Source organism: Canis aureus, chromosome 29 (genome assembly GCF_053574225.1).
Source record: "Canis aureus isolate CA01 chromosome 29, VMU_Caureus_v.1.0, whole genome shotgun sequence".
Lineage (NCBI taxonomy): Eukaryota > Metazoa > Chordata > Mammalia > Carnivora > Canidae > Canis > Canis aureus.
In genome coordinates, this window is record NC_135639.1 from 25,673,233 (window position 1) to 25,700,532 (window position 27,300).

Genomic DNA, 27,300 nt, shown 5'->3' on the forward strand with positions numbered 1-27,300 from the left:
ACGTCAGAGAGCATCTCATCAGCTGTCCTTTGCATCTCTCGGAAGCACCCAGGGCCGGTGGCTGGGCCCAATGCCTGTGACGCCCCAGAAAAGAGGGGAGATAGATAAAGAACACGGGCCTGAGTTGCAGATAGAAGAAGGAAGCGCAGGAAAAAAAAAAAAAGCTGGGGTGTCTGCAGTGGACAAAACTGAAGTGCCCCTGACATTTGTATAAGCAAGTGGATTTCCCATCCGCAGACCACACACCCGGCTCTGGCGCTTCCGTCGACCCTGTCCTCTTTGCTTTCCCCCATAGTTAGGGTTTTTCTGGGAGGTGACCCGTAAGCCCATTCCCATCCCAGAGCTCCCAATGGGGATGGGATCACCACAGTCCCCACAACTCTCCGTTGAATAATGCCCACCTTCTGAATTCATTTACGTTATCTATCTGGCCCTGTAGGTATTAGAGATTTCAGGCTTTGTAAATCCTACTCTAATTTAGGAGCACCTCTTCCTAATTTAGGAGGTCTCTCTTTGAACAAAAGAGGTCTCTGCAAATATTAAACTCCAGGATCAGAGAAGAGTTCCGGCCACAGGGCAGACCCACACAGGGTGGGGGTGGGGAGGTCAAAGAATGGGATTTGGAGAGGTGAGGGCTGGGCGGAGTCAGTGTAGGATTTAGTGTGCACTCACCTTCTAGCTTATAGTATCTCTCAGGATGCAGCTGTGGCTTAGGAGAGGGAGTAAGAAGAACTTTTTAGTAGACTCCAGAATTCCAGACTAAAGGCCTTTTTGATTTGGATCTCAAGGATAAGCTTAACTTCATGTGGGAAAATATTACCTGAGACAGGCCACTAAAGGAAAGAGAAGGGAAGCCCTGCAGGACTTTGGAACATACTTCTTGGCATTATGCTTCATGTCATGGAAGATGGTCAGGCCCTACCACAGCCTGTCCCCCCCACGTTCCTTATTACAGACCAAGACCTGAGCTTAATTCTGTGTTCACTGGGCTCGGAAATACCTGGTAAAGTGAAGGGCGGAAGAATGCTAGCTAACACTACTAAATGATTACTCTCTGCTAGCCATTGTGCCAGGACTTTTGCATAGGTTTCTTTCCTTCTGGCTACTCTTCAGTGTGACCCTTTACCCCCATCTAAGAGATCAGAAACCAGGGCTCAGCTCCAGCACTCTGCACAAGGTCACTAGCAAACAAACATACATTCTTTCCTCACTACATAATTCTACTTCTTGGAGCAATGGGGCTGTTGAAGTCTCATTAATTTCTATACAGCCAGCAGAAGGCTAAGTGGGCTAAGTTGTAGCCAATAACAACGTAGCAGGCTTGTTTATAATTCAAAGAGTCAGAGGTGATGGGTTTGAATTGTGGTTTCTGTACTTATCAAGCTTGTAGAGAAAACAACACCTATCTCCGAAGGTCATGAAAGATTGAGTTGATGCATGTGAAGGTGCTTTGTAAATTGTATAGGTATAAGGGGTTCACATCAATATTATCCTCTTTCAAATAAAGGGGCATTTCTTCCCATCTACCATCAACAGGATATAAATCTGGGTTTGTGATGGGATTGCAGCAAACTGTCCACCATTTCCTTGCATAGGCCTTCAGGATGTCCCTTGGCAAAGAGAATACATCCAACCTTGATTGGAGTCCCTGAGGCCAGCCTGAGTGTGATAAGTAGGAACAGCCACATATAACTAGATCTTGCTTCTGGGCTATAATTCCAGTCTTATTTCAACCATGTTATTCATGACTGAATAACTAAAAATTAGTGAAATGTCCTGGTTGGAATTGTACCTCTCTTTCTCTTTCCGTCCTCCCAATACAAGCAGTACTCCAAAGGTAAAACACAAACAAAGCAGAAGTGAGGCTAAAGGCCTCAGTAATCCAACAAAAAGGGAGAGTGGCCTAGAAAATCGAGAGTGGGCTGCATTTTGAAATTTCTAAACAGTTTATCTTATATTCCAAACTGAGATTCCCTCATGGGAATTGGATCTCCCCTTTCTTGGCATAGCACCCCATAGGCCCAGATGTTTGGCTTTAATATTTTTAGCACAAAGCTCTATTACCAAGGAGTGAGCCTGGCTGAGCCTCAAACCACAGTTCCTTCCAGCTGGCCAGGTTTCTTGAGGGAGTGCCTTGTCCTGTGCGAAAGCTGTGTCTTTATCTTCCTGTAATGTCAGACTCAGGCACCGCAGACATATGGGTTCGTTATCCCCAGGTTCTCTCTCATGCCACATCCTCTGTGGTCTTTCTGTGGCTTTTGGCAATGCTCACTACTCACCTTGGTTTCGGAGATTCAGTTTTTGGCCTTCTGATCTTCCCTCATAAACTCTTTTCCAGATCTTATGTCTCCCAGGGGCAAGGAGGCTAGTGGTAAAATTCTCTCCATAAGAGATCTAGTTTTGCATCATGGCTCTTTCTAGCCATGGGACTTTGTTTTTTTTTTTTTTTTAAGATTTTATTTATTCATAGAGAGAGAGAGAGAGAGAGAGGCAGAGACAAAGGCAGGGGGAGAAGCAGGCTCCATATAGGATGCCTCACGTAGGACTCGATCCTGGGTCTCCAGGATCACACCCCAGGCTGCAGGAGGCGCTAAACGGCTGTGCCATCTGGGCTGCCCTAGCCATGGGACTTTGAATAAATCACTGTTATTTGCTGAACCTTAGTTTCTTTATCTGTAAAATTTCAATGAAACTATCCTCCTGAGTGATTTCTAAATCTGACTGCTCATTAAAAGTCCTTGGGAACTTAAATTCTGATTCTTGGGCCTTACCCCAGACCTTTGAATTTAGTTCTGAGAAGCCTTTGACCTGTCATGGGATTTCTGTGAGGTTCAAATGAGATTATATATACAGAGTGGGTATTCAGTGGCTGCCATGTGCATGCTCAGTCAATGGTGGCTGTCAGAACTATTATCTTTATTCATTCAACAATTATTTCTGAGTGCAAGGTACTGGACTAGGGTGCTAGGAATAAGTCAGATGTGGACTCTGCTCCACGAGACTAGAATTCTAGCAAAAACAAAGAGAGATTGAACAACAAATTAATTAACAAATTAATTATTGTAATTAACTGTGCTCTGAAGGAGAGTACAAGTTGCTGTGGGGCATATGACAAAAGGCCTGACCTATGCCTATGATGCTCAAATCCATATTCCAGTTTCCAACTTTTAATTTATTTTTTAAATATTTTATTTATTCATGAGACACAGAGAGAGAGAGAGAGAGAGGCAGAGACATAGGCAGAGGGAGAAGCAGGCTCCATGCAGGGAGCCCGATGCGGGACTCAATCCCAGGACTTGATCCTGGGACTCCAGGATCATATCCTGGGCCAAAGGCAGGCGCTAAACCACTGAGCCAGTTTCCAACTTTTAAATTCACATCTCCAGCTGTCTGTTGGACATCTCCTGGATGGTTACTGGTCTTCAAGTACTATATATTTAAAACTGAATGTATCTAGGGCAGCCTGGGTGGCTCAGCGGTTTAGCACCACCTTCAGCCCAGGGCCTGATCCTGGAGACCTGGGATCAAGTCTCGCGTCGGGCTCCCTGTATGGAGCCTGCTTCTCCCTCTGCCTGTGTCTCTGCCTTTTTCTCTCTCTGCGTCTCTCATGAGTAAATAAATAAAATCTTTAAAAAAATTAAAACAATGTATCCATCCTTTAGTGTCTTCCCCCTAGCCCACTTCTTGATGTTGACTTTTCTGTCCTACTCCTGTTTGTGCAATTCTCTCTTCCTGGTATTTCTTCTTCTGCCCGAACTTCAACTATTGAAATCCTGAAGGCCCAATTGCCACCTCCTCCATGAAGCCTTCCCTCATATTTCAAATATAAGGTAATCCTTTCCTCCCGTGAACTCAACTCCTCCTATCCATAGCCTTTGCAATACTCACATCATTCATAATTACCTACCATCTTCTGCTGTTGATTATTTGTGTGCTTGTCTAAACTTAACTGAAAATCCCTCAAATACAGCTCTGAATACTGTGAATCTCTCCAGCATCTATCACAGTATTAAACACATAGAAGATGAAAAAAATGGTTGAAAATTCTTCTCTGTACAACCACTTGGGAAGAATCTTTGGCATGACACCAAGGGCACAACCCATAAATCAACAGATTTGACTTTGTCAAAATTAAAAATTTTTTGTCTGCAAAAGACCTTATTAAGAAGATAATAAGACAAAAAAAAAAAAAGATGATGGAAAGACAAACCATAGCCTGGGAGAAAATGTTTACAAATTAATTATATATCCAACAAAGGATTTGTATTCATAATATATAAAGAACTCTAAACACAACAGTAAGAAACATTCCAGTTAGAAAATGGGCAAAAGATTTGAACAGACATTTTACCAAAAGGAATATACAGATGAAAACATGTTCAAGGGCAGCCCGGGTGGCTCAGCGGTTTGGCGCCGCCTTCGGTCCAGGCCATGATTCTGGAGACCCCGGATCGAGTCCCATGTCGGGCTCCCTGCATGGAGCCTGCTTCTCCCTCTGCCTCTCTCTCTCTCATGAATGAATAAATAAAATATTAAAAAAAAAGAAAAGATGTTCAACATCACTACCCATTAGGGAAATGCAAATGAAAACTCCAATGATATATACTATCTACTTACTAGAGTGGCTGGGACAACATATGATACCAACTGCTTACAAGAATTCAGAGCATCTGGATTTCTTATCTGTTGCGGGTAGGACTATAAAATGGTACAGCCACTCTGGAAGACACTTAGGCAATTTCTTATAAACATATGCTTACCATATGACCCAGCAATCTCACTCCTGAGTATTTAGCCTAGATAAATTAAAACTGGGGCACCTGGGTGGCTCAGTCAGTTAAGTGGCTGCCTTCAGCTCAGGTTATGATCTCAGAGTCCTGGGATTGAGCCCCATGTTAGGCTCTTTGTTCAGCAGGGAGTCTGCTTTTCTCTCTGCTCCTCCCCCCCCCCCGCCATCTGACTCATGATCTCTCTCTCTCTCTCTCTCTCTATTAAGTAAATAAACCCTTTTAAAATGAAAACCTATTAAAAAAATCTGTACATGAATGTCCATAGCAGCTTTCTTGATAATAGACAAAAACAGAAAACATCTCAAATGTCCTTCAACAGGTGAGTGGATAAACAAACTGTCCAATATGATACTATTCAGTATTGAAAAGAATCAACTATTTAAAAAATATTTAAAAATAAAAATCAACTATTGATGAATAATTCACAACAACTTGGATGAATCATAAGGGCACTGTGCTGATCTCAAAATGTTACATAATACATGACTCCATTTGTGTAACATTCTCAAAATGACAAAATTATAGTGATGGAGAACAAATTAGTGGTTGATGGGTTAAGGTTTGAGGGAGTATGTGACTATAAAGTGGTAACATGAAGGATTTGTGTGTGTGTGTGTGTGGTGATGGAACTCAAATCTATACATGTGAAAAATTCATAGAATGAAAGAAAGAGAGAAAGAAACTGAGAAACCTAGTGAAATCCAAATAAGATCTGTAGTTGAATTAATTTGCTGTGTCAGTGTCATTTTCCTGGTTTTGATAATGTATTATGGTTATATAAGATGTTATCATGGAGAGCAAAGCTGGGTGAATGATACCTGGGAACTTTCTGTACTATTTTTGCAACTTCTTGTGAGTCTTAAACTATTTCAAAGTAAGAAATAGTCCTTTGGAAATATATATATATATAAATAGGCAAATGTTCTTTGGAGATACATGCTGAAGTATTTTGGGTTGCAATGTCATAGTTTATATAACTTACTCTCAGATGGTTTAGCAAACATACACACATGCAGGAGATAAAGCAAATGTGACAAAAAGTTAACAGTTGGTGAATACAGATGTTTATTGTATTAGCCTTGCAACTTTTCTCTAGGTTTGAAATTTTTCAAAATAAAAATTTAGGAAAATTGGTTAATATATAAATGGGTAGGTAGAGAAAGTAAGCGCCCCCCACCCAAAAAAATGTGGGGGATGGGAACTGGTGGCTCACTTGGTTAAGCATTCAGCTCTTGATTTCGGCTCGGGTCATGATCTCAGGATTGTGGGATCAAGCCCCCTGTCCGGTTCTGCACTGGGGATGAGCCTGCTTAAGATTCTTTCTCTCCCTCTCCCTCTGGCCCTTCACCCCTCTCAAATAATAAATAAATCTTAAAGAAAAGAAAGTGTCACCCAAATCTAGGATTGAACCAATGACCTTCAATCTAATGTTCTTCCAAATTTGTCTAATTTAAAGTCTTCTCCTCCTTTCTGCCCAACAATAGGAAAATCCTGCTTATTCTAGAGTAACAGAACAAGGTCAGAATTCACACTCTGTTGGGAGTGTTTTAAGTGTTACTCTGAGTTCTTGGTGTTATCCTAGTCATTTAACAAACATTTACTGAACCTTGGCTCTATGTCAGGTGCTAGAATTACAGCAATGAATATAGAAGTGATAAAAAAGTGTTCTCAGATCAAATTTTTTTTTATAAATATAGAATCCTATGCATTTTATATACTCTTCTGCAGCTTTTTAAAATGTCATTCATTGGGCAGCCTGGTGGCGCAGTGGTTTGGCGCCGCCTGCAGCCTGGGGTGTGATCCTGGAGACCAGGGATCGAGTCCCACATTGGGCCCCCTGCAAGGAGCCTGCTTTTCCCTCTGCCTGTGTCTCTGCCTCTCTCTCTCTCTGTGTCTATGAATAAATAAATAAAATATTTTAAAAAAGTAAAATAAAATGTCATTCATTGTGGCCATTTTCCCATAGCAGGTATCTAGATCTATTTACTTCTTTTTACAATTCAGTATAGTGCATAGATGTGCCATAATTGTTTAATGAGTCTCTTGTTGGACTTTTATATTATTGTTTTTAGTTTTTTCCCTATTAAAAACACAAAATTATTTATTTATTTATTTATTTATTTCTAAAAAAAGATTTTATTTATTTATTCATGAGAGACAGAGAGGGAGAGAGGCAAAGACACAGGCAGAGAGAGAAGCAGGCCCCATGCAGGGAGCCCAATGCAGGACTTGATCCCCGGATCACGCAGATGCTCAACCACTGAGCCACCCAGGCGTCCCAAAACACTGAATTTTTTAAAAAGAAAGAATAAGAAAATATATCACCTGAATGAAATCCAGCTTCCATCTCTACATTGCCTTAAGCAGTCAAACCAACCAACATTTATTTTTTTAAAAGATTTTATTTATTTATTCATGAAAGACACAGAGAGAGGCAGAAACATAGGCAGAAGAAGAAGCAGGCTCCATGCAGGGAGCCTGATGTGGGACTTGATCCCGGGACCCCAGGATCACGCCCTGAACCGAAGGCAGATGCCTAACCGCTGAGCCACCCAGGTGTCCGCCCACTAACATTTATTGAACACCTACTGTGTGTCTGGCTGCATGTTTGGTGCTGTTTGTATTGTGTAGGAGAAGACATGAGACATGGTCACTACTCCTAAGAAACTTGTGATTAGTTGGAGAGTTATGGCTAACTTGAAGTCCTAACTAAGGGCTACCATAAGACAGTATGTATTTGCAGACCATAAGTGCTAAGAACTTAGAGGGAAACCCATCCCCCTCTGTGTCTGATTTTAGACTAGTTATTTTTTCAGCTAAGTTTCTTTAGCTTCCATGAAAAGATGCTTGCATGAGCATATAACTAAAGCAGGTAATGAGGATCATGCTCCAGACTTTCTGGAGAAGGGGGGATATGTTTTTAGCAAAGACACATCAAATAATGCGACATTAGGCTAAGTTATACTTCCATTTGTCTTCTCATAAAAATAAGCTATTTCTTTCTATATAGAAGATAAAAAAGAACTATGAATCCATTGGTATGGCTCAGTTGGTAGTGACACATCAACCTATGTGTCATCAATCTTGCTTATAAATTTGTGTTTACATGGTTTTGTATTGCATTATTTGACACATGGTTTGTTTTCCTTTTCACTTGTGCCATATTTTTGCTTAAGGCATTTGGGGTATCTTGATAACCATTATTATTTAAACACATAAAGCGTGCCTGGGTGGCTTAGTTGGTTAAGTGTCTGCCTTCAGCTCAGGTCATGATCCTGGGGTTCTGCGATCCGGCCCTGCATCTGGCTCCCCGCTGAGTGGGGAGCCTGCTTCTTCTCCCTCTGCCACTCCTGTTGCTTGTGCTCTCTCTCAAATAAATAAATAAAATCTTTAAAAAAATTTTTTTAAAAACGAACAAAACAAACATTTCTGGAAAAAAAAAAAAAGGTTTCTATGTTTTAGCCTTAGCAGCCTCTCTGTGCTTAAGCCTATCCAGAAGTTTCTGTGTACTTATGTAATTTGCTCTTTCTCATCCTTTCCCCTCTGCAGAATTATCTGTTCATCCACCTCTTCTAAATCCGAGTGTAGGCTGAACCAGAGTTGCTAGGGCTCCAGGATTAGGAGAAACAGGGAGGCTTCCCTGCTCGGTTACACTTCAGGACCTTGGACAGCTCTCCAGTCTTCCTCGCGCGGCTGCCTACTTAACTAGACTTTGCAGAATGTCAGAATGGAATTGAATTTGAGAAACCTTTTAATGCACCCGCTGCCGTTTGCTGATGCCCAGAGATGGAATCCCAGTCAACAAATATTTCAGGATTATTAGCAGCCTGGCTGTAGGAAATACAAAGGGCTTGGAGGGCTCCTCCAGCATTTCCTGTATCTATATGTCTGCTGGTATCTAAAAAAATCTTTCAGTTCAACTCAGCAAACTTAAATGGAGCCAGCTTTCCCCTCCATGGAAAGAGATACTGCCTAAACACAGGTTTACTTTGGAAAGGGGAACAAAGGGACTTCAGTTTGAATGAAAAAATAATCTCTCTTAAGGACTAGAGGAAGAGAGAACAGCAGAGCACTGGGGATCCGAAAGAGGCTAGAGAGGAAATGGCACAATGCAGTGGAGAAGAAGGGCATTTAGTGAAGTCTGGTCTCTGAAGGTAGATGTGGTGAGCTTCACACTGTTCACACCAGTGCGCCCTGAGCACATAAGGGAGAAGCCTCACACTTTCCTAAAATGAGAATCCAGAGACCTGTTGTCTTTGCTCCAAATATGCATAGCAAGAGTCACTAGAGCATTTTCAAAACATGTTTATGTAATGATTTAATAATCATTTAAATAGTTGTAATAATTTTTCTTCATTATTACTCACAACAAACTTAGAAAGGCTTTTATTATCTCTGTTTTTCAAACGAATATACAGGGTAACTGGCCTAAAGTGATACAAGTATAAAATGGCAGAGCTGAGTCTTGAGCCTAGTTTGTCTGACTCTAAGCTGCTCTCCCTTCCATCATATTGCATCTGTAATGGGGTCTTTTTGTGTGTGTAGTAAAGCATACATAACATGAATTTTACTATTTCAACAATTTTTAAAAGATTTTATTTATTTATTCATGAGAGACACAGAGAGATAGAGAGAGGCAGAGACACAGGCAGAGGGAGAAGCAGGCTCCACACAGGGAGCCTGATGTGGGACTCGATCCCAGAATGCTGGGATCACACCCTGAGCCAAAGGCAGATGCTCAACCACTGAGCCACTCAGGCGTCCCACTATTTAAACAATTTAAAAATGTACAGTTCAGTGGTATTAAGCACTTTCACAATGTCATGTGATTATCATCACTAGATAGTAGCCACTATTTCTAAAACTTTTTCTTCATTCCAAACAGAAACTTAAGTAATAAATCCCCAGTTTCCCCCAGACCCCAGCCCTTAGTAACTTGTATTCTACATTCTATCTCTTTGATTTTGATTATTCTAGCTATCTCATGTAAGTGGAACGATACCATGTTTATTCTTTTGTGTCTGAATTATTCTATTTGGCCTAATATTTTCAAGATTCATCCATGTTGCAGCATGTATTAGAACTTCGTTTCTTAAAAAAAAAAAAAAAAAAAAAAAACTTCGTTTCTTTTTATGGCCTAATATAACCTCGCGGTTGCAAAGGACAGGTTCACTCAGGCCACCAGGAGTAATGAGGGTGTGGATTGTAAGCAAACTTAGAGAAATAAGGAAGACAGAAATCTCAGCAGCAGGGCTAGAAGTTCAGGAATAGCTATATGGCTGGGCTTAATGGGGACTTTTTAAAAAGATGTATTTTATTTATTTGTTCAAGAGAGGCAGAGAGAGAGGCAGAGATGTGGACAGAAGGAGAAGTAGGCTCCTCACAGGGAGCCCGATGTGGTACTCGATCCCAGGATCTGGGATCATGTCCTGGGCTGAAGGCAGATGCTCAACCACTGAGCCACCCAGGTGCCCCTTAATGGGAACTTAAGTGCAATTTGGAATCTAGTCAGCACAACTCTAGGAACCAGAATATCTTATTGCCCCCTTAATGGCAGAAATTTGCTAATTTTCTGATACTCTGCCATGTTGCCAACTCAGTAATATTCTGCTTCCACAGCTTCTGTAAGATCTGACACTTCCAGCCACCTGCTTCTCACTCTTACAGAGACAACACTCAGGCTTTTGCTGACTACGGACTTCTACTATTTCAAGGACATGCTCTCTTTTCTGTGTCCTTCATTTCCTGTCCGCTGACAGACTGTCTTCAAAAATCTCTATCTTCTGGGCAGCCCAGGTTGCTCAGCGGTTAGTGCCGCCTTCAGCCCAGGGTGTGATCCTGGAGACCTGGGATCGAGTCCCACATCGGGCTCTCTGCATGGAACCTGCTTCTCCCTCTGCCTGTGTCTCTGCCTCTCTCTCTCTCTCTGTCTTTCGTGAATAAATAAATAAATCATCTTTTAAAAAATCTCTATTTTCTGATTGGCCTGGTTAGTCTCCAACCATTTCATATCATACTACCTTGTAAGGCCCCTGCCCATCTAGAAATTAGCTGCCCTCACTCAAGCACTTTCTCCTTTAACTGATCAATTGTGACCAGCATGACAAGTCCCATACTATTAAATGTGGCTTGTAATGGTAAAGACCTGCTTCTCTCAGGAGGAGTTTGGGAGCATGGCAGGCAGGTGTCCAGGGAGTCACTGACTTCATCCTTCTAGATCAGCTGTCCTATGCTCTGCTATGAGGATGTCCATTGTACTATAACACTATGGCCTGTCTCTACTTCTGTGATGTTACAAGTCATGGAGCACAGGTGTATATTCTGAGTTAACGTGTACTATGCAGATATTTCTGCACATACATATTTTTAAATTATACAAATAATTGCCATATGGTGATACATAGTTTGGAGTTGCTTGAAACATCCCCAGCTGCTTTTAAGCTGCCTACTTACAGTTTCTGAATGGGGTTGTTTCTCTCAAGACTGAAAATCTGTTTTCAGTTCTCTTGCCAAGTCTACAGTAGCAAGAAGATAGAACACAGGTGTTAGCAAATGCATGGAGTGGGTTCTACTTCCCATAAACTATAATAAAAAGGACTGGGTTATGAGGACCAGGCCATTCATAGTTCCATGACTGTGACAGAGAATGTCGTGCTCACCAAACAGCACATAAATATTTCATGCCCACTTTCTTCCCACTACATCTTCTAGTTAGGCTGGGTCACGTGTCTAATTCTGGCTGAAGGGTTGTGAGAGGAAGTGATACATGTTCTCCACACTTTCTCCTCCTGAAAGGTATGAGTTGATTTGATAGAACCCACAAGAGCAGACTGGATCCCTAAATCATTGTTGGAATGGTGCTGCTCTGGGGAGCCTCCTGGCTCACAGAGGACTTTTTGTGAGTAGGAAATAAACTTGGGTTTGGCCCTGGAGAGTGGAAATTGACTTACTGCAGCATGGGCTAGAGTCACCTTGACTAGTATAGTCGCTAACCAACAGTGTGAGCTTGGACAAGTAACAGTGTCCTCAGTTTTCATCTTCCTCTTCTGAAACATAAGAGTTGCCCCAATAATCTCAAAGGTTACCTTCTAAGATTCTCGATTCCTAATTGACCATGTCCTGTTGCAAGGTTTTCTGTCCGCTTCTTTCCATTCTTACTGCCATTGATGTATATTATTTCTCATTTGATCATTCTGAAAGCCTTCTAATTGCCCCCATGTATCCAGGCTCACACATTTCATCCCTCCCACTTCTTCAGTATAGATTACCTCACCTTCTTCCTCAAAGGCTTTTACTAGTTACCCACTGCCTGCTGACAAAGACTATATGAAGTCCTTGCTAATCTGTGGTTAGTTATTTGTGCAGACCTGTACCGTGGTTCCTTGAGGTCCAGTGCCATGCATGTCTAATTCAGTTAATAGCCTCTCACACAGCTCGTTCCTATTGAAGTAGAAAGTCATGTATCTCCAAACTAGGTATGAGGCCCTAATAAAGTGATAGAAGCCAACAAATGCATTTCATTGATGATGTTTGCCAGTAGCATGCCTATGTTCTGCATAGTGGTAACATGCAGTGGTAACACAAGTGGTAACTTGTATATGTTAAAATGCTGAATATGTGTGTTAAAATCCATATCCAAAGATGTTTGAAGGGGATCCCTGGATGGCTCAGTGGTTTAGTGCCTGCCTTTGGCTCAGGGTGTGATCCTGGAGTCCCAGGATCGAGTCCTGCATCGGGCTCCCTGCATGGAGCCTGCTTCTCCCTCTGCCTGCTGTCTCTGCCCCCCTCTCTCTCTCTCTCTCTCTCTGTGTGTGTGTATGTGTGTTTCTCATGAATGAATAAATAAAATCTTTAAAAAAACACAAAGATGATTGAAGACTATCTGAAAGGCATTGTGCAGTAAGGGAGGTAAGGGAGTTACAAAGATGTAAGGTAAGGTCTATGCCCTCCAGGGAATGAGAGGGAAATGTGTGCTGGAAGCAGTCTGCTTAGAACAGCAAAAGAGTCTTTAAAGTGGCTTCCTAGGAATAGCAGCAGAAGGAAACTGGTTATTTGGGTTGGCCCTGGAAACAGCACTTCTTCAAAGAAGTGCTGTGACTCAGATGCAACTGGTTTCACCCCTGTAGTGCCATGGGGACTTCTGCTGGGTCTAACAGGCAGAGGTGAAAAAAGGTGGAATCAGAATGGAGGAAAGAAAGAGGAAGAGAAGGAAAGTGAAGAAAATAAGAGCAAAGGAAGTTCACTACCAAAGAATCTAACATCTACGCTCTACTTCTTAGTTCAAACAGCATTTTCATGAGAATCTTGTGAAGTGGGTATTGATATTTTTGTTCTGCTGATGAGAAAAAAGAGTGAGAGGTCAAGAGACTTGCTCAAGGTCACAAATTGAGGTTTCTAATTCAAAAGCTTGTACTGTGTCCTCATTTGTCTCTCCAACAAGAGAAAGTACTGCAACTCCTGTACCATGAAGTAAATTATGATAGTTATTATATGTAAATAAAACTATAATATGTAGATATGACAGTGATAGATTATGACCCAAAGAAAAAAATAAATGTCTATGGGCCCATATGTATATCATTAAAAGGTTGAATAAATAAATGGGGGAGAAGGAGCAAATCTCCCTTACAGAAGAATTTCAACTAATATATGTAAGAGATGAGAGAAGAGAAAATCACTTTAGAACACCAATAATAATTGCTGCAAGCAAGATCTACTGATGAAGCTAATGTTAGTGAGCAAAATTTAAGGAGAAAAAGGATGTTTGCATATCCTCAAAGTATAGCCCCCCAAATATTTATTATTTTTTTAACATGTGTCTGAAAATGCTTTGATATTCCTTTCTCCAAAATGTAGAGCTTAATTCCCCTCCCCTTACATGTGGGCTAGATTTAGTGATATGCTTCTAACAAATATAGTTGGAGTCCACAAAGAGGCAAATAAGAGCTTTATTAGTCTCTGTGAGGGCTATACAGTCTCTTTTCCAACAGTTCACCTCTGCTATTGTAGCATGAAAGCAGCCACAGAACATATGTAAATGAGTCTGGCTGTGTACCAATAAAACTATTTTTAAAAACAAGCAGTGGGCTGGATTTGGCCTTCCAGCCATAGTTTGTTGATTTCTGGAATAGCATATGGAAAGGAAAAAATAGTAACTTTGCAATGGAGAAACCTTGCAGACACTACCTAAACCAAGTGATCAGGTTAACATTACCAGTAATAAGTCATATTGAAGTGGTGTCAGCGAAACAGTAGAGTAAGGAACTTCAAAAGTTCATCTCTTTGTGGTAGCAACAAAAAAAACATGGAAAAAACTGTCTGAATCAACTTTTTCAGAACATTGGAGACTAATAGACTTATAATAAGTAATGAGATTAAATCAATAATCAAAAAACTGAACAAAAACAACAAAATCCCAGGACCAGATGCTTGTCACTGGTAAATTCTATCAGATATTTATTTATTTATTTATGATTTTATTTATTCATGAGAGACACACAGAGACAGAGACAGAGAGAGAGAGAGAGAGAGAGGCAGAGACACAGGCAGAGGGAGAAGCAGGCTCCATGCCGGGAGCCCGACATGGGACTCGATCCTGGGTCTCCAGGATCACGCCCTGGGCCAAAGGCAGGCACTAAACCACTGAGCCACCCAGGGATCCCCTCTATCAGACATTTAAAGAAGAATCAGCAGTAATCCTTCTCAAACTCTTGCAAAAAATACAAGAGGAGAAAACATTTTTTTAATGATTTATTTGAGAGCACGCAGGAGCAGGGGAGGGGTAGAGGGAGAGGGAGAAGCAGACTCTCTGCTGAACAGGTACCCGCCAGGATCATGACCCGAGCTGAAGGCAGACACTTAACTAACTGAGCCACCCAGGCACCCCAAGAGAACGCTTAACTCATTATTATGAGGCCAATATTGTCCTGATACCAAAGCTAGACAAAGATAACACATAAAAAGAAAACTATAGGGATGCCTGGGTGGCTCAGCATGAATAAATAAAATCTTAAAAACAACAACACTACATTTAAAAAAAAAGTATAGACCAATATCTGTTATAAATATTGATGCAAAAATCCTTAATAAAATACTAGCAAACTGATTTAAGCAAGTACATTAAGAGGATTACATCTCATGACCAAGTGAGATTTACCCCAGCAATGCAATGGTGGCTCAGCGTATGAAAAACAATACAACACACCATATTAATAGAACGAAGGATGAAAATACACATGGTTTCATGTCAGTAGATGCAGAAAAATTATTTGACAAAATTCAACACCCTTTCATGATAAAAACACCTAGAAACAGAGGGAACTTTCTCAAGGTGCCTGTGTTGCTCAGTTGGTTAAGCAAGTGATTTTTTTTTTTTAAGGATTTTATTTATTTATTCATGAGAGACACAAAGAGGCAGACATTGGCAGAGGGAAAAGCAGGCTCCCCTTGGGGAGCCTGATGCGGAACTCGATCCCAGGACCCAGAGATCGTAACCTGAGCCTAAGGCAGATTCTCAACCATTGAGCCACCCAGGTGCCCCTAAGCAAGTGACTCGATCTCAGCTCAGGTCTTGATTTCAGGGTCATGAATTCAAGGCCTGCTTTGGGCTCCACACTGGGGAAAAAAAAAATTTTTTTTTTAAATAAAAGAAAGGAACTTTCTCAACCTGATAAAGAGCATGAACAAAAAACCCATAGTTAGGGCAGCCCCGGTGGCACAGGGGCAGCCCTGGTGGCACAGCGGTTTAGCGCCGCCTGCAGCCCAGGGCGTGATCCTGGAGACCCTGGATCGAGTCCCACCTCAGGCTCTCTGTATGATGCCTGCTTCTCCCTCTGCCTGTGTCTCTGCCTCTCTCTCTCTCTGTCTCTATGAATAAATAAATAAAAAATCTTAAAAAAAAAAAACAACCCATAGTTAACATCCTGATAGTGAAAGATGGAAAGCTTTATTCCTAGGATCAGGAACAAGGCAAAGATAATCCACTCTTTTCGTGTCTAACATTGTACTGGAAGTTCTAGTCGAAGAATTAGACGACAAAAAAAAAGAACATAAATAACCTTCAGATTGGAAAGAAGTGAAACTATTCCTCTTCACAGATGACATGATTTTATATAGAGAAAATCCCAAGGAATCCACAGAAAACTATTCATGTTAAACAAATTCAGGAAGGTCGCAGGACACAAGATCAGTGAATGCAAATCAGTTGTACTTCTATGAACTAGTAATGAACAATCTGAAAATTAAAATTTAAAAATTCCTGGGATCCCTGGGTGGCGCAGCGGTTTGGCGCCTGCCTTTGGCCCAGGGCGCGATCCTGGAGACCCGGGATCGAATCCCACGTCGGGCTCTCGGTGCATGGAGCCTGCTTCTCCCTCTGCCTATGTCTCTGCCTCTCTCTCTCTGTGACTATCATAAATAAATAAAAATTAAAAAAAAATAAAAAAATAAAATTTAAAAATTCCACTGTGGGCAGCCCCCGTGGCGCAGCGGTTTGGCGCCGCCTGCAGCCTGGGGTGTGATCCTGGAGTCCTGGAATCGAGTCCCACATCGGGCTCCCTGCATGGAGCCTGCTTCTCCCTCTGCCTGTGTCTCTGCCTCTCTCTCTGTGTCTATGAATAAATAAATAAAAAATCTTAAAAAAAAAAAATTCCACTGTGGGGTGCCTGGCTGGCTCAGTGAGTAGAGTGTGCGATTCTTGATCCCAGGGTGGTGAGTACAAGCCCCATATGGGGTATGGAGCCTACTTAAAAATTTTAAAATAAATAAAATAAAAATTCCACTTATAATAGCATTAAAAAGAATAAATACTTAGAAATAAATTTAACAAAATAAATTCAATTTACACACTGAAAAATACAAAACATCATCAAAAGAAATTAAAGACGTAAATAAATGGAAATATATCCCGTGTTCATGTATCAGAAGACTTAATATTATTATGATTGCAGGGATGCCTGGGTGTCTCAGTGGTTGAGCGTCTGCCTTCAGCCCAGGGCATGATCCTGGAGTCCTGGGATCGAGTCCCACATCGGGCTCCCTGCATGGCGCCTGCTTCTCCCTCTGCCTGTCTCTGCCTCCTCTGTGTCTCTCATGAATAAATAAATAAAATCTTAAAAAATATATATTATTATGATTGCAGTACTGCCCAAAATGATTTGTAGATTGGGTGTAATACTTAATTAAAATCTCGATGGCTTTTTTGCAGCTGGACGTGGACAAACTGATTATAAAATTCATATGGAATTGCAAGTCACCTTGAATAGCCAAACCAATCCTGAAAAAGCAGAACAAAGTTGGAGGACTCACAGTTCTTGATTTCAAAACTTAACTACAAAGCTATACTCCCCAAACAGTGTTGTACTGGCATAACGATAAGACCTATAAATCAATGAGATAGAATTGAGTACAGAAATAATCCTGTACATTTTAGGTAACTTAATTTTTTATAAGGGTGCCAAGAGCATTCAATGGTGAGAGAAAGGTCTTTTTAACAGATGATTTTGGGACAAGCGGATAGATACATGCAAAACAATGGAAGTTGACCCTGTGTTAATTTGCTAGGGTTGCCATAATACTGGAAACTGGATGGCTTACATGGCAGAAATTAATTTTCTCACAGTTCTGGAGGTTCAAAGTCTAAGATCAAGGTGTTTGCAGAGTTGATTTTCCCTGAAGCCTCTCTCTTTTGCTTGTAGGTGGTCATCTTCTCCCTCTGTTTTCACATGGTCTTTCCTCTGTGCATGTCTGTGTCCTTACAAGGAGACGGGTCATATCTGATTAGGGCCATAGCAATGACCTCATTTAACCTTAGTTACCTCCTAAAGACCCTATCTCCAAAAACAGTCACATTCTGAGGTACCAAGCATTAGGACTTCAACACATGAATTTTGGGCACATACTTCAGCATGTGATGGTGACCGTGGGAGTCCAGCTCAGAGCATCGCAGAGATCCAGGGCAGCAAGCTTCCTGCAGGGAGGGCAGGATGTTCCAGGCTGTGCATTGAGGGTTTTCATCAACTGCACGTGTGGCAGTGAGCGAGGCAGTAGTTCCCTGAAACAGGTTCTCTGTTGAATGGAAATGTGTTTTTAGTTCTCTGTCCTTAAAGTACTCAGAAACAATATTGGGCCCTTTGGTTTGAGTAAAACTGGGGGTGTTGGACAACTTATGAGGGGAAGCAGATATTGGGCTTTCTGCTAATCTGGCATTTTAGGTGATCAAGCTGATTTTGTTTTGAAAAGAGAAGAGATGTGACTGTATTTGTCCCCTAGACTAGTGGTTCTGGTTGTTTCTGGTCATAATGGTCGGTCACATAAATTAAAACTGGGCTTCTGAGAAACAATTGCTTCATATCTTGTCATTACAGGTATCCCCTACTTTTCCAAAGTTCTCATTCTTAGCACTTTACTTTTATGAAAGACCTACATTAATACTTTTTCCCTAACCAAAAGAAATCCAAAGAGGATTTTAGCTTTTACAAAAAAAGGCAAAAAGTGAAAATGATGTTCAGGGTTTGTTTTGTAGTGAGCCCCTAGAGAGGCAAGTGCATACTCTGAGCAGCTGGAGTGGGACAGCCAAACTCCTTCCCAGGGAACCACACTCTGCATCTCAGCATCAAGATGTCTGTGCTTTATCACAATTTATTTTGTGCATCATTGACAAGATGTGTCCTAAGGTATCAGAAAAGTCTAAAAGAGGTTAGTTTTTGGGTCTGGGAACGCTAAAAAATTTTTCCCTATAAATTAATGGTAATTAATTTTCACCATTTTTAAAAGGTTTCATAAGGATGCTTTACTTTTAGATAGTAGGGAAAAAACCTATATTTCTTTCCTTGTTTCTTTGGAGAGCAGGACTAGGATAGTGGAAAACAGGAATCCTAAAGTGAATAGAAGAGGGCTTATCCTTCAGCGAAGGCTGTCTTGGGACCACCACCCTGCCCCCCACTTCTGCCCCTGTATCTTAGTATTCTGTAAAACAGGACCATCATCCCTTCCTGCTCATCAGATACAGGATTTTCTCATCACTTGAGACAATTTGCTTCCCAGCCTTTCAATTCTTGCTGCTTCTCAGTCCTCTCAGGTGGACACATGCTGAGTGTTCTGTAATGGGTATTTACTGATCTATCATTGCTCAATAAATTCATTTTTTTAAAGATTTTATTTATTTATTCATGAGACAGAGAGAGAGAGAGGCAGAGACACAGGCAGAGGGAGAGAGAAGCAGGCTCCATGCAGGGAGCCCGATGTGGGACTCGATCCCAGGTCTCCAGGATCATGCCCTGGACTAAAAGCAGGGGCTAAACTGCTGAGCCACCCAGGGATCCCAATAAATTCATTTTTAAGAAACTAATTAGGATAGATTATTCCTGCTCTAGGAAATTGTGATTAATGACTGATGTGGTGCTTTAAAATGTTTCCTGGACATGCAGACAGTGTAGGACCTAATTCAAAGGCTTTTTTTTTTTTTTATCCTCCGTTTCCTCATTTAGAGGGATATATTCTCTCTCTCTCTCTCTCTCTCTCATAAAATAGGTTCAAAGTAATAAGTAGCTTATAGCAACTCCTTCAGAGATTCTTTCAGAATTAAGGCTCTTGTGATAATTAGAGAAATAAATCACAGAGCTTCTATTCAGCCATGTGAAAAGAACAAAGGTTTATTTTTTTCTCCCAATTTTTTGTTACAATATATAATTTTATATTCTGCATCTTAAAAATTTAACTTTTATCATATATTTTTCGTGTTGATAGGTCTTCAAATATTTTTAAAATTATTATTCACAAATTTTACCTTTTTTAAGCTTATTTTATTTTATTTTTTTAAGTAATACTACATTCAGCATGGGGCTTGAACTCATGACCCTGAGATCAAGAGCCTTACGCTTTTCTGACTGAGTCAGCTAGGTGCCCCATCAATATTTTTTACTTTTTATTTATTTATTTATTAAGATTTTATTTATTTATTCATGAGAGACACAAAGAGAGAGAGAGAGGCACAGACACAGAGGGAGAAGCAGGCTCCATGCAGGGAGCCCGATGTGGGACTTGATCCCGGGTTTCCAGGATCACGCCCTGGGCTGAAGGCAGTGCTAAACCTCTGAGCCACCCGGGCTGCCCAGTTTTTTACTTTATTTTATTTTATTTTTTAAATTTTTAAAAAAGATTTTATTTATTTATTCATGAAGACACACACACACAGAGGCAGAGACATAAGTAGAGAGAGAAGCAGGCTCCATGCAAGGAGCCCGATGTGGGACTCTATCGCGGGACTCCAAGATCATACCCTGGGCTGAAGGCAGGGGCCAAACTGCTGAGCCACCCACGGGATCTCCTCAGTTTTACTTTAAATCTCATGTTTATTCAACAGACCTTGCTTTCTTAAAGCTGTATTCAGAATAAGATGAAGTATTCTCCCATAGGCTTATCCAGTGTGGGCTAGAGAAGAGACGGCAAATATAAAGCTTGCGTGTCACATTTCTCCACGCCTTACTCATAACAGACGTTACTAATCAAATTCACTATGTAACTCTCTAAGCCCAGGTATTCTTCATTCTTTCCCAAGTCACTGTCCCAGGCAGGTGCTAATAATTGAGGAGAGTTGGTGTGGGAGATGGAACTTATTCTGTGGATTTATAATTAGGTACACAGGGGCTCAAATCCCATACTCTACCACTTACTAGCTGTGTGACTTTGGTCAAGTGACTTAATCTTTCTGAGAGTCAGTTTCATCCTCTACAAATTGAAATATGTAATTTGCCATAGAGTTGCATCACAATCACCATGAAGATTGAAAGCATGTTTGTAAAAGTACCCAGTGCTGTACTGGGCCCACATATCTAAGCATGTACCTAGGCTCTCAGAAATGGCAGGTGAGAATTCTACCACTGAACCAATGCAGCTCTCAGAAATGTATAGCTATTAAGGAACTGGGTTCATTTCTTCAATTCATGCTCTGAAGACCACGGGAAACATTAAGAAAACCAGGAAATTATATCAAGGAACCAAAGTTTGGAGAGAACTACATACAGCATATAACCAATGAGTTCTATAAAGGTTTAAAAATAGGATTGGGGGGATCCCTGGGTGGCGCAGTGGTTTAGCGCCTGCCTTTGGCCCAGGGCACGATCCTGGAGACCCGAGATGGAATCCCACGTCGGGCTCCTGGTGCATGGAGCCTGCTTCTCCCTCTGCCTGTGTCTCTGCCTCGCTCTCTCACTGTGTGCCTATCATAAATAAATTAATTAATTAAAAAAATAGGATTGGGGGAGGGGCTCTTGGGTGATTCAGTCACTTTAGCCCAGACTCTTGGTTTTGGCTCAGGTCATGATATCAAGGTTGTGAGATCCCAGCCCCGTGTGGGGCTCCTCGCTGGGCATGGAGCCTGCTTAGGATTCTCTCTCCAGCCCTCCCTTCTCTCTTTCCCTGCACCCCCTTCAAAAACAAAACAAAAAAGGTACTGGGGGAAAGCCTGGTTGGTGTGCTCCAGGGAGGCCTTCTGGAGGAGGTGATATTTAAGTAGGTCTGAGGGAGATTTAGGGTTTGGGAAAGCCACTGGTGGGGACACCTAACAGTATGAGCAAAAGCGGTAAGAGAAAGGAGTATGGAAAAGAACCAGCCCTTTTGGAATGGAGAGTGGAACTTGGGGAATGTCTGAGGATAATGTGTGTGTTTAGGTGAGAAGGAAAAGTCCCTTGGCATGGAACCTTGGGTTTCCCTAGAGATCCCAGCACTCCCAAAACTTACCCAATTGGCCCCAAGAGTACTGTAGAAGCTAGAGATGCTGCACCTTTTTGGCTACCACCAGGGGGCAGTATGACCCAACTACTTGGAACTTCTCTGTTTCCTTTAAAAATTTTTCTTAGTTCCTATTTTGTGCCAGGGGCTAAACTAGGAGCTTAAAAGTACTATCTGCCCACCAATCTAAAGGCCATATGTTTGTGGAGCACTTTGCATGGAGATTGCAACATACTTTTCCCTCAGTGATCTCTTATGATACTAACCACAACACAGTGTGGTCTCCGTGTGTTAGTCTCATCTGCAAGGAGGAACTGGTGTTCAGAGATTTATGTGAATTATTCAAGTTCAAATACATTGTGAGGGAATCTGATTTTGAACCCAGGGTTGTAATCTCCATCTTGTGGTTAAGGAGGTAGGAGCATAAAAATATTTAGCATGCGAGTTATGTGAGTAGTTATTAAAAACTGATAGCAGAATTTAAGTTTGAGGAGATTAGAAAGTTCTGGAGATGGTTTGTAGTAATGGTTACACAACAATATCCTTAATGCAACTGAGTTGTACACTTAAAAGTGATTAAAATGATAAGCTTTATGTATATGTTACACAATTTTAAAATGGCAGCTACTGGAGCACTTACGTGGCTTAGTTGGTTAAGTACCCGACCCTTGGTTTCTGCTCAGGTCATGATCTCGGGTCTGGAGATCCAGCCAGGCTTAGTTTGGAGTCGGCTTGATATTCTCTCTCTTTCTCCCCTTCCTCTGTCTTCTCCTTCCTCATCTCTCTCTCCCTCTCAAATACATAAATACATTATTATTTTTTAAAAGATATATTTATTTACTCATGAGAGACACAGAGAGTCAAGAGACACAGGCAGAGGGAGAAACAGGCTCCATACAGGGAGCCCGATGTGGGACTCAATCCCAGGATCTGGGACCATGCCCTGAGCCAAAGGCAGACACTCAACCACTGAGCCATCCAGGCATCCCAATAAATGAAATTTTTAAAAATGGCCATTACTAACTAAAAAACAAAACGCCCTGGGTTCCTGGGTGGCTCAGTTGGTTCAGCATCTGCGTTTGGCTCAGGTCCTGATCCTGGGTCGAGATTGAGCCCTGCATCAGGCTCCCTGCTCAGTGGGGAGTCTGCTTCTCCCTCTTCCCCTCTCCGTTTGTGCTCGCTCTCTCTCTCTCTCTCTCTACCTCTCTCTGTCAAATAAATAAATAAATAAATAAATAAAGGGGCACCTGGGTAGCTCAGTGGTTGAGACATGCAGGGAGCCTGCAGGGAGTCTGCTTCTTCTGCCTGTCTCTGCCTCTCTGTGTCTCTCCACAGCAGACAAATAAGATATTTAATAAATAAATAAAATCCCTAAAACAAACAACAAAAGAACCAAGACAATGTTAAATTATGATCTAAACGAAGAGAAACAAGTTTAAGAAAGGAATGAAAAAAGGAAAAAAAAACCCAAACCCCAAAGAACAAACAAAATGGCAACCACCATATAATATGAATAACAATAGTGTCATAGGGACGCCTGGGTGGCTCAGTGGTTGAGTGTCTGCTTTTGGCTCAGGGCGTGATCCTGGGGTCCTGGGATGAGTCCCACATCCGGCTCCCTGCATGGAGCCTGCTTCTCCCTCTGCCTCTCTCTCTCTCTCTCTCTCATGAATGAATAAATAAAATCTTTAAAAGAAAAAAACAAAAGCAATAGTGTTATATATTAGTAGCTGCTTTTTACAGCATTTATGGGGACGCCTGGCTGGCTCAGTGGTTGAGCGCCTGCCTTCAGCCAGGATGTGATCCGGGGATCAGGGATTGAGTCCCACATCATGCTCCTTGCACGGAGCCTGCTTCTCCCTCTGCTATGTCTCTGCCTCTCTGTGTCTCTCATGAATAAATAAAATCTTTAAAAGAAAACAAAGCATTTATGAATTTTTAAATTATTTAGTTGAATTCTCACAACCACCACTTGAGGTAGGTTCCATTATTATTCCCATTTAACAAGTTGTTTTGTTCTTACTCCTCACTCCCCAGCCGCGACAACTCCAGTGTAGGCTGTGATGTGCACGTGACTGACCCCTGGTTAGCCAGCACCATGAAGTGTAACCGAGTGGTAGACCATGGTCTTTGGAGCTGACTGATCTGGAGCTGATAGGGGCTCTGCAGCTTTACCAGCTGAATATTCTTGGGCAAGTTACTTAATCTCTCTGGGCCTTAATTTTTTCATTTGTGAGATAAAGATAAATAGTACCTACATCATAGAGTTGTTGTGATGAGCAAAGAAGATAAATATCTGATGTTCTTATTATCTGCACATAGTGGAGCTTTCAAAAAGTAATAAATTAGGGCAGCCTGGGTGGCTCAGCGGTTGAGCATCTGCCTTTGGCCCAGGGCCTGATCCTGGAGACCCGGGATTGAGTCCCACATCGGGCTCCCTGCATGGAGCCTGCTTCTCCCTCTGCCTGTGTCTCTGCCTCTCTCTGTGTCTCTCATGAATAAATAAATGAAATCTTAAAAAATAAAATAAAATAAATGGATGGGTTCTTCTTGAAAGTACCTAAAACAGCTCCTGGACCTCCTGGGGGTGTTGGAGGGAGGAGTCCGGAAGCAGAGGGTATTCAGTCTGGTTAGCGCAGCTCAAGGAATGATAGGACTGGTGAAAGTTCTTGGAATCCAACTCCATCATTTTACAGGAGAAGCTGAAGCTCAAAAAAGGGAGTAGTTTTGTGTCAGGTCAGCCCTTCGTGCCAGTCAACCAGGAAGTTACCCTGAGAAGCAGGGAGAGCCTCCCTGGGAGCCAGGCCTGGGTGATGAAGTGAGTTTCAAGTCAGCCAGCCAGGGACCCCTCCCAGGAAAACAGGTCATCTGCCATCAGGTCCCTTCCAACCTCAGATCTGTCCCTGAGAGCTGCTCACCTTTGCCCTTTGGCTGCAGAGTGGCCAAGAGGATTATGAAACTGGGCAATCAGCAGTTTATCCTAGCTTCTAGAGCAAAGAAGAAGAGGAGGGAGGCAAGGGGAGGGGTCCTGGGCACCCAGCCCTAGAAGTACCTTTGGTTAATATTTGTTTTTTTCTCCCTACTTGGCCTGGAAACCACAGGGAAGCCAAGCAGCAGCTTGTGAAGCAAGATCCCAGGGGCTCTGAGAAACTCGTTCCTGTGAGAGATGACTCAGCACAAGCCTCAGAACCACAGGGAGCGTCCCCCAGCCTGCATTCGGCGTAGGCCCATGGGCAGTTAATGGGCCACCCTAGCCGTTACTGCTGACTGCCCAGGGGAGATCTTTGTTTCCTTGGGGTCTGAGGACATGCCGGCAGCCCCCTGCTACTGAGTGGGTGGTAGTACCAGAGTCCTTATTGTGGTTTGATCTCTGAGTAATGCACATGCCCTGAAGAGACCTTTCACGGCTTGCCTGGATATGGCGACCCTCCTTTTCTCCAGGTTCTTGCCACATTGCCTCTACACTGAGCTTTCTAAAACTGATGGCACCAGGGCACTCCCAAAGGGTGCCTCACTGCCTATACAACTGAGGCACCTTAGCACAGTGTGGTCCCGACCAAAATTTCTGCCTCCTCCCAAGCCCTTCTCCTCCCTCCTACCCCTACTCCATACTCTAGCTCGGAGTGTTTCAGTGTGGCCTACAGATCACCTTCTTCAGAATCATTGAGGAGGTTTGTTTTAAAATTCACATTCCTGGGACCACCAAATCAGTTGCTCTTGGGGCCTGGGAAGCTCCATTTTCATCAGACTGAGGCTAATTCTTGTGCAGACTGCCCTTTAAGAACTACTGCTCTGCCAAACCAGATCAGTGTCCTGACTCTTAACGTCCTCTGTGCCTTTCTCATGCTGTTCCTAGCCCTTCCTAGACTTCCTGGCCTGGGACACTCTGCTTGTTCGTTAAGGTTCATCTCCTACATCTGCTCTTCTGGGCTGCTTGCTCCAAATCTAGGTTCCTTTCTCTGTGCTTACAGAATCCCACTGCACTTTCTACCTACCTCTGCTCTAGAATTTTCATATTGGGTCACGGTTGGCGCCTCTGCTTGTTTGCGAGTTCCATAAAGATCACTGATGACTCATGTTTGCATCCCCAGGGCTTAGTAAAAGTACCTGGCAGAAAAAAGCCATGTTTGTTGAATGCATTGAATGAATGAGTAGAGACCAGGCCATCGGCTAACTCAGAAAGGTCCATTTCAGCCATTTTGTAGCTGATAGAGCCAGAACTTATCTTGCAGATTCCTGCTTCAGGCTTACTTGGCCTAAATGTTTGGTCTACCCTTGAGGAAGCTATACATTTACATTTTGGCAGAGAGGTGGTTAGATTAGCCGTAGTTTAGGCCTTGGAATTATTTTTTTAAGTCCTCACATGTGATTATGTGTTAGGGTGAGGAATTGCTTTCTCTTGATCTCTCTCAGAATAGAACCCACCAGGCTTTTTTTTTTTTTTTTTTTTTTTCTATTTCAGATCCGTTCCTGAGGATAATATAGCCCATAATTCTTGACCTTTTAACTCTAGTGACATAAGTGTCACTTCAGTCAGGCACATCCTGGATGTTGTCATGACTGTTCCAGCTCAGAAATGCTAACCTACAGGTCTCTTGCCATAATTCATTGCTGCCAGTTTAGTCACTTCCCTGACTCCCAGCTTACCTGCTCTCTGACCTAATGGTTCCCTGGATCTCTGTTTGAACCCCCAGGCCATGAGGGGCCTCTGTACTTCTTCCCCATTCACAAAGTGGTGTTCCTCCTCCTATATGAGGGAGGACACCCTCAACACCATCTGCACCATCAGCATCACCTCCCTCTTATCCATCCTGTTTCTCCTCTGGCTCTTCCCTGCCACACACAGACACAGGCTTCCTTCACCTTCATGGCTGCCTCCCTCCACCTACAAGCCTATTCAGGTTCTAGGGCCAACCCTAGGGGAGGGGGTTTCCTCACACTACTAAGCAATTCTTGGACACCAGCTGGGTGCCCCACATTTCAACTCAATTCAGAGACAGCATTGGATTCTGCAGATTAAGGGCTCAGTGTCTGGAGACTGACCCCTGCCCCACCCCAACCCCCCAGCTTCGGTTTCAGATGTGATTCTCAAGTCCTGGTTGCTGCCTGTGCTTCTGATCAGGCTGGCTATAGATCAAAGTTGCCCACAATCCCCTCCTTCCTTGGATTTGATTAATTTGCTAAAGTGGCTCACAGAACTCAGAGAACCCTTTTACTTGCTAGATTATCAGTTTATCAGAAAAGGATATAACTTAGAAACAGCCAGATGGAAGAGAGGCATAGGGCAAGGTATGGAGAAGGTGAGGAGCTTCTGTACCCTCCTTGTAGGTAGCTGCCCGTTCCTTCCCCTTCGGGAGGGAGTCCCCCAAGTCTCCACCTGTTCGCTACCCTGGGAGCTCCCTGAACCCCACCCTCTTGGATTTTTATGAAGGCTTCAGTATATAGGCACAGTTGATTAACTCACTGGCTGTTGGTGATTGATTCAACCTCCTGTCCCCTTCTCCACCCTGGAGGTCAGTTCCACCCCTAGAATCCAAGGTTGGTTCCCCTGGCAACCAGTCCTCAGTTAAGTGCAGTCCAAAAGTCACCTCATTAACATAACAAAAGATACTTAGGAAATTCCAAGGGTTTTAAGACCTCTGTGCCAGAAAGGAGACTAGGACCAAATACGTATTTCTTAGGTATCACAGTATCACATCAGTCTTTCAAGTTGCCTTCACAGCATAGCTTGTCAAAAGAGTAAGTCCCATTTGCTACCCACTTACTCCCAACCCCATTTTTG

General features: G+C 42.4%; 1 protein-coding gene across 1 annotated transcript in view; it reads left to right on the forward strand.

Moving 5' to 3' along the window:
• Positions 1 to 27,300, forward strand: part of NT5C2 (5'-nucleotidase, cytosolic II) — a 146,561-nt gene that overhangs the window by 685 nt on the left and 118,576 nt on the right. The gene's annotated exons all lie outside the window — the stretch shown is intronic.